This window comes from Arvicanthis niloticus, chromosome 4, assembly GCF_011762505.2.
Source record: "Arvicanthis niloticus isolate mArvNil1 chromosome 4, mArvNil1.pat.X, whole genome shotgun sequence".
In the NCBI taxonomy this organism is placed as follows: Eukaryota; Metazoa; Chordata; class Mammalia; order Rodentia; family Muridae; genus Arvicanthis; species Arvicanthis niloticus.
Genome location: NC_047661.1, coordinates 94,212,538 through 94,220,981, shown reverse-complemented (window position 1 = coordinate 94,220,981; position 8,444 = coordinate 94,212,538).

The following is an 8,444-nucleotide window of genomic DNA, read 5'->3' as shown; positions in this document are numbered from 1 at the left end:
AAAGCCTTTGATTAACATTTTTAAAAATGTATAAAAGCAAAAAGGAAAAGGGGGCATGGGATAGAGGTTTTCTAGGGAGGGGAAATGGGGAAAGGGGATGGCATCTGAAATGTAAATATATATATATATATATATATATATATATATATATATATATAAAGAAAGGATGATATTGATAAAGCTGGTGGAGAGGGATTCAGTGTTACAATGAGCAATAAATCTGTACTGGCTCTTTAATTAGAATTGTATCTTCAGAATAAGGATTGGAGGTGTTTCTCAATTTCTTCCTTCTTGTACTCACGATCAATGTGAGAATCCAGTACATTCTCCCACCCAGTTTTTCCTGCCGCATACCCCTGTAATCTCGTAGCTCTGATGGGAAGACAGTTTTATTCATCTAGTTTGCCTTGTATTGTTTTTAATGGCAGGCTTTAGAAAATCTAATTAGAAATTTAATTAAAATGTGATTTTTATTATCCCCTTTATTTGATGGAATTTCAAGTCCCTTAATGATATTAGAGTCTTCAGCTCCCTGAAAACAGTGTGTTCATGAGACTTTCCAGAAATCAGCCAGACTTTAACAAACATTACCCCACTGCCTTTGTTTGGGTTCCCATCCTCCAATGGTTCTTTTATTTCAGCAACAGATCCTTATTAAAGTATCTTGTCTGCATTTTATGTGTCCTGAATTTCACCTTCTCCACAGTCATCAGGGAACCTTTTTAAAACAATGTGGATGCAATTATGTTTTCCTAGTCCCATCCCGTAGTAACCTCCACTGGCTCCCATTTCATGTAGGATGAGTCTGAACATCTTGACGTTGCAGATTAAGCCCTTCATGACCCAGATTCCACGCATCTCTCCAGTCTTTTGCCTTCATGGTTCATATCCTATGCCCATCCCCTTCTACAATCTCAGATTCCTGAGATGTGCTGTTATTTCTAAATTCTTCTTTACATCTGCAATGCTTTGTCCTAGTCCACCCTTCCCACTCTCTTCCAGCGTGCCTTTAGCTCCTTTACAAGTTGTCATGTGTATCACCTAATGGTTATGCTACATGACAGTTAGTGTGCTGCATGCTCGCCAAACCCCACTTCCTTTTCCCTAGTGCATCACAGGCAGATTGCATGGCTAGGCTCCCCTTTAGCAATATGGCTTAGTGACTGGGTTGTGCTGAAAGGAGTGTGTATGAAAACTGTCTGTATCACTCCAGAGGCGATTCCCCAAACTCCCTGTGTAGTACTCTCAGTCTCTTAGCTCCCCATCTCCAGCCAGATGTAGAGAATCTTGGAGACAGACTCCAAGGTTATGTAGGGGATGCGTAGCAGCGGGATTGGAAGACTGATCACTCCTTGGGCCACCTGAATGGGAACACTCAGAACAGACAAGATTATGGGCAAGGAGGAAATCTCTGTCATATGTACCAGAATATGAGGCTTCTCACAGTAGTTAGTCTACACACAAAGATAAGGGGACATGTGCACAAAACATTATTCTTTCAAGATTCAGATCTAAGGTCTTTATGGAAATGAAAATGGAAAGCTTTTTTCCTTCTTAAAATTTATATTCTTGTGGAGAAAAAGATAAAATATTTAATACAAGTATAAAAAATGATTTCTAGAGTCGATAAAAGCTTTGATTCAAGATAAAGGGAAGAGATAATGGAGTAGCCTGGCTTTATAGCCTGGGTTTGTTAGCCAGGGAAGGTCATACCCGAAGGTTATATTGTATAAGACCTGGATAAAACAAGAGATGGGCATGTGTTTGGGGAAATAGTCAGAGAATAGAAAATTCAGGGACTGGGTGAGGGAAATAGCATGGCAGTTTACATCAGGAATACCCACATCTGAGGAAGAGCAAGCAGGTGAGCTGGGAAGGCTCGGGAGGAATCTTAGCTTGCCTCAGCTTTTCCCTTATGCGGTCACTGGAGGATGGTCAACAGTTGGGTGACATTTTAAAGTGGTCACTCTGTCTAATGTGAGAACAGTCTGGAGCTGCATTTGTGTCGGCAGATTCCCCTGTGCCTCTGATGACTTTGGATCATTAAAGGCTGTGTCCTGGCTCAGCACAGCTGAGTGCTTGAGCCTCGCTGTGGTGCCTGACTGACCTCCGGGTTTCCAGCTAACCTCAGCTGACTTTTCTAATTTTCATCTTCCTTCCACTCTGGCAGAAATCCTGATTGCTTCCCTTCCTTTATTTCCCCCAGTGGAATAGAAGCAAGTCTTAGAGTGAAAATAGGAGGCGAGGGGATACTGATTGACTGACTGGGAGAGTAAACTCCCTGGGATTTTGTTTTCATATTTTCATGAGGAAAAAAAAAAAGATTAAGCAGGCATTTGTCATTGTGTTCAGATGCAGCCAGCTCTCTCAGAATGTAGACTAGTTAGAGAAACAATACCAAATAAACAACTGTGCTTTATGAATTCAATCTTTTATTCACTCAGCAACAACATAAATTACGAATCGGAAGACTAGAATGCATCTCCTGCTTGGAGCCTAACGGGGACGTCTACTAGAGGCTGCGTGCGCACTGTTAAGGGAACACCAAGGAGTCTGCCGTATTGTTTATCTGATAGGAAGTGTGACAGTTTTGAAGGAAGAGTAGGTGAGCCCAGATCCATGCCTGGAACGGGATGACTCCTGCAGAGTAACAGAAGATTTAACAGAGGCGTGAAAATAAAACAGTGCAGACATGAGATTAGGACTATAGCTCGGTGTGGTTAGGAAAGGCTGATGAAGGAAGGGAAGCCTGAATGTGTGGAAAGACTTGAAAGAGAGAAGGACAAGGAGATTCTAGGCTGGGAAAGCATACTGTATAGAAATAGAGTCGTTTGCGCATAAGGTGGGGTTGCTTAGGAGAAATGCATGATGGGAGAAGTCAAATCTATGATAAACTAACCGGTTGGTAGAGCAATTCTCAACCTGTGGGTCTCAATCCCTTGTGGGCCACATACCAGGTATTATGCATATCAGATACTTACACTATAATTCGTAACAGTAGAAAAATTACAGTTATGAAGTAACAATGAAATAATGTTTTGGTTGGGGTTCATCACAACATAAGGATCTGTATTAAAGAGTCTCAGCATCAGGAAGGTTGAGAACCACTGCTATAGAGAATCTTGCCCAACTCTAAGGGAAATCTCTAATGTGCAGTTGTCCCTGGAGAGATGGACACAGAGAAGTTTCTTCCTTTGCCTGTTTGTGCCCCAGAAACCCCTGGCACGCTGCAGAAGACAACCCAGTTTCTTCAGTGACAGAAAACCTGGGGATGGACTCAACCCCAGGAGAGAAGCTAGGTGGCACTACATTACTGCCCAGCTATTGCCCATGGCATCTTTGATTTGAAACCAAACTTGGTGGCTATAAACACTCAGTGACGTTCTGGAGACTTCTAGAGAAAGGAATGTGGCGTTCCTTCTGCCAGATTTATGCAACCAATTGTTATTATTTGGCTTAGCTAGTACAGCTACTGGAGCTGTGCTATCAGGGACATAATTCTATCTGCAGATGAAGATCATATTGTACTTTGCTATTTGAGAAATTCTTTGTTGAATTCTGGTAAGGAAATCATTGACATGATTGTAGATAGGTCACCCCTGAAGCTTACAAAAACCAGAAACTGTCTATGGTTCTTCTTCAGTTAGAATTCAAGAGAGAGAGACCTAAAGGGACTTGGTGGTAGAGATAAGAATCCCACTGAATGCTAAACAAGAGTTTTCCTGGGTAAAATGTTGCTGGCTTGATCTCTTTAAAGCATTTCTTCCAGAGAGAGTAGCATTAAGTACTAGATTAACTAGATTATGACCTGTACCTGCTAGTGAGCAGCCTTCAACAAACAAACAAATAAACAAACCCAAATACAATAAATAAACCATAACAACAGAATCAAAGCACTTACCTCTACAACAAAGTGAGCCTGGGAAGAGGTCTAGACATTCTCCTTTGATGAAATACATTGCTTTAGAATATGAGTTTGATCTAGATATATAATAGAATAAAATAGGATATAAATATTATAAATATAATTGAATATAAATTTGATCTAGTAGAAGATTAGTCCAGAGAGGAACAAAGAGCAAAGTTTAAAATGTAGCAGAGAATATCTGCAGAGCCTTGCAATTTGTGTTGAAACATTGTCCCTTTCTGCCATTTTTCTCTTGACTTGGAGTTACAATTTGTCATTAATGGGACTGAACAAGGGTTTACAATGAGGCTCAGCCGCAGAGCACTTGCTTAGTAAGTTCAAGGCTCTGAGCTCAGTTCCCAGCACCATCAAGAAACTAACATAATGGTAAGACTGAACAAAATATGTAACCATAATTCTGCCACCATTTGTGCCATCCATTGTTCCCCAAATGGGGTGGGGGGTTGCTTCTTGCAACTTGTTAGCTGAATAAGATCTGGGGGGGGGGGGGGGAGTTGGAAGAGTCATAGGAGCCAGTGGGGGTGACATAAATTTTCCAAAATCGTGTAATGTGGAGAGAGCTGGGATTGGGACTCTGTGGTAAATGTTGAAGCACAGCAGAAAATAGATGTTGAGAAGGTCAGAGCCAACCCAAACCACAGGGTAAAATAGAGTTTTGTTAGACCCACAAAGCCCAATGCAGGCAATGGGCAAGAGTTGAAGCTGGACAGATCTAGAGAAAGATACAGAGAAGAGGGAGTGGGGAGGGGGATTCGGTAAGGGAGGAGGGGGAAGAAATGGGGAAGAAATGGAGGAGAAGGAAGAGGAGGAGCAAGAAGAGAATGATGATGGGGACAAAGAAGAGAAGGAGGAGGAAGAGGAGGAGGAGGAGAAGGGGGAAAGGAGGAGGAGGAGAGAAAGAGAGAGAGAGAGAGAGAGAGAGAGAGAGAGAGAGAGAGAGAGAGAGAGAGAATGAGAGAGAAAGAGAGAGGAGAGATCAGGGTATAGTTTGATTTGATGGTACAGGTATGGCTAGTACCATACATACTTTTCTATGTACTTTTCTGGCTATGAGATGATATATTTTCATTTGTTTGTATTGTTTTTATTTTCTTGAGACAGAATCTTGCTGTATATCCCAGGCTGGTGTTGAGTTTACGATTTTCCTGCCTCAGTCTTCTTTGTGCTAAGATTACAAGCATGTATCATTAGGATCAATCAATGCTTATGTGGTTTATTTATACAGTGAAATTGTCTCTTTATTCTCTACCTTCTCATGTTTCTGTGTGTGGTACATGCACACATATGTGTCTGGTGGCCGAGGGAGTGTGCTGAGGATCTGCTCTCATTCTTGGCTTAGGAACTTTCACTGAACGTAGAGCCAGGCTGGTGGCCACCAAGCCCCAGTCCAGAGATCCTCCTTTCTCTCTCTCAAACAGCCCATTTTCCATATTTAGTGAAACTTTTTTTGTCAGAATATTTCTCTTTCCCATCAATGACAGTTCCTTTTAAAAATCTATCTGAAGGAATATTTTTTACTTTATAGTCAGGAAAATCTCAGTTCTGAATCAGCCTGTGAAGTCTGCTGCTTTACCATAGAACCAAATAATCAGAATGATTTCAAATAGTAACAGCAAACCTGTGCAAGGCAGTTATTAGGCTCTGTACACACGAAGGTACAATAAGCATAGGAAATCTATGAAGCTGTCAGTTTGGTACAATTCAAAGCAGGTTTTGATATTATGTAAGTATTGTTGGAATCTTATGAATGTCATCAGTTTTAAACATTTTTTTTTCAGATCTGCTTTGAATGCAATGTTCCAAGATTCTGTGTTCCTCCTGGTATTCCAGTTTCCCAAAGCACAGGCTTATTGAGGATGTGAGAAGAACATCCTTTCTCCTGATTTCCGATGCAGAAGTACAGCTGAAGAGGGGTTAGGTGTCATCACCCTTTTAGCTGCTCTGCAGAAAAACACCAAACCAAACCAAACCAAAAAAAAAAAAAAAAAAAAAAAATCCCCAGAATGAAAACAAAAAGCATATCACGTTCTATGGGCTCAGAAGAGGGTTTGTTTTGTTCTTTTTTTAAAAAAATGCATAATTATGTATTTTATTAATGCAAAAGTTAAAGATTTTCTCTGTCTCAGCAGTCAAATATAGACAGTATCTTGGCTGTAACTCGGCAATCCCAGGTGTCCTGTTGGAAGCTTGGGATTGTGATTGTACTCATGGCCTCCATGTGCTTCTGAGAGTCAAGAGCTATCTATGTGTAATGTCATCCAGCCCTTTCATCTCCTGCAGAGATAGAGTAATGCCAGCATCCCAGATAGGGCTCTAACAGGCCCCTTGTTCAGTACAGCCTTGACTTCCCATCTTGATGACCCTGGACAGTGTATTCTCTGCCTTTGGCAGAAGTGGGGTACAGACTTCATCATTAGATGTGTGCCTCTCACACTTGCTTTAAAAAGATTCATTTCCTACATGAAGGTCGTGTGTTTCAGACTGCGTGACGGTGTTCAGCTTTCGCAAGACCTCGTAGGACATTTCAGCCTTGTGCCCTGAGATAGCCTGGATACCCAGAAATCTATCTCTCGGTTTCCCTGCTCCTTCCCTCAGGGATGACCAGGCAGTTATTCAGTCTCTCAGAGCTGTGTTTTTCAATCTGGAGAGTGAGATAATGTGCTATATAAAGTATTTCACAGACATAATATTTATGTATTGAGCCTGCTTTCAGGTTTGTTCTCTTAATCATGTGGTTTCCCTCATTAACCTCGCCCCAAAGCATTATAAAATAGGAACTCGTTATCTCATTTCCGGGAGAAGCTGACTAAGGGACCCATATGACAGTGGTAAGTGTTAGAGACAGTGCTGGAGGTCAGGCCATCTGACCTTATCCTCAAAGTGTGATCCATGTGCTGACATCATTTATACCTGGAGCTTGTTAAAATTGCAAATCCTCATCACATTCTAGACTAACTAAATCCAAATGTTTGAACATGGGTCGAGAGATATGTGCTTCAACCAGCTCTTTGAATGTTCTTACAAGTAGTAAGGGCCAGAGTTCTCTGCTAGAGTCGGTGTTCTTAATGACTTTCCACATTTAAGGAGTTTTCAAGCCTCTGGAAAGTTGAAAATTGGTTTCAGTCAGATCTGTGGCTGTTTCCTTGTGCCCTCAAATGTTCCATTCATACGTGTTCCTTATCCAGCTGCCCTTGACCCCAAGAATGGCCTTGAGAAGTAACTAAGTGCCTCTGACAAGCTCATTTCTCTGCTGTGACTGCCAGTATCATTCACTGGGCTCCCATATGATCAGACAGGATATTGTAAAGTTTCTCAGCTAGAAGGCTTTCTGAGTCTATAATTCACACAGTGCTCAAACCACTGAACATTCTTTTGAATGTGAGAACATTTGCCTGTTAAATGCACACGTTTCCCTTCTATCCCACCCGAGGGACTTTGATAGACTTTATCTGTTCAAGGCTTTCAGTTATGTGAATTAATCAGCAAGTACTGCATACTTCTCTTTTCACTTGGAAAAAAAAAACGATGTTTATGACCACCAATGATAACAGATGTTGTAAATAAAACAGTCTGGGGACTTGCCAGATTGTTATATAAACCTTCAGGGGCCTCTAAATTTTTTTCTAGGAAAAACATGGAATTTTTCTTTTTTTCCCGGGGCCTTCAATCAATCCTAGCATCTCTTAGACATCACATCAAGTGAGTGTGAATTCCTTCCACTTGAATGCGTATAGAGAATGGCAATGTAACATTTATAGAGTGGGATGAGAAAGAAAATCCAACAGGAGGAGAGAGAGAGAGAGAGAGAGAGAGAGAGAGAGAGAGAGGTGTGCTGACTTACACCACTAAGATTAATTAGGAAAGTCTGAGAGTACAGCTGAGTCTAAAGGAAAAACAAAGAGTATTTGCATTCCCTTATTCAGGACTAACCAGTGACCCATAGTTCCTCACACCTTTTCAACAGTGCAGTCACCTTGGTTCTTCATGTCTGCTCCGTGTCCTTGCAGTCATTAATGCAGTCATTTGGTATCATCTGTGCAGACGTGGGAAATCATCTGTGGCCATAAAATGCCACATAGATGGCCACTTTTGAAATGATCGGGATGAAGCTCTGATGTCACTCATTCTGTCTGCCATGCCAAGCCCCTTCTAAGTACCAGAAAGTTACACTCTGGAAAGTTTAACTATTAGGTGTATTCACTCCTTTTCCTGACCGATACAGATTCCAAAAACAATGTGTGAATTCATTGCGTTTCTTCCTTTTCTCTCAGGGAAATTCTGTCGCAGAGAAAACATTTTTAGGGAAATTCCAAGGATCAAATTCAGGCCATTGAGCCATGACTTAACTGTTTAGTTGTTAAGGGTGACTAAAGATAAAAAGGTTGTTATTAATTTAAAAGAATCTTGGGTGATGCTGTACCCATCCAGCCTGGGAAAGAAGTTCCTTGAATGGAGTGAAACCACCAGGCATGAGCTTGTTATCAGCTGAGTGAGGTTGGCTGCATTCTTACCCAGC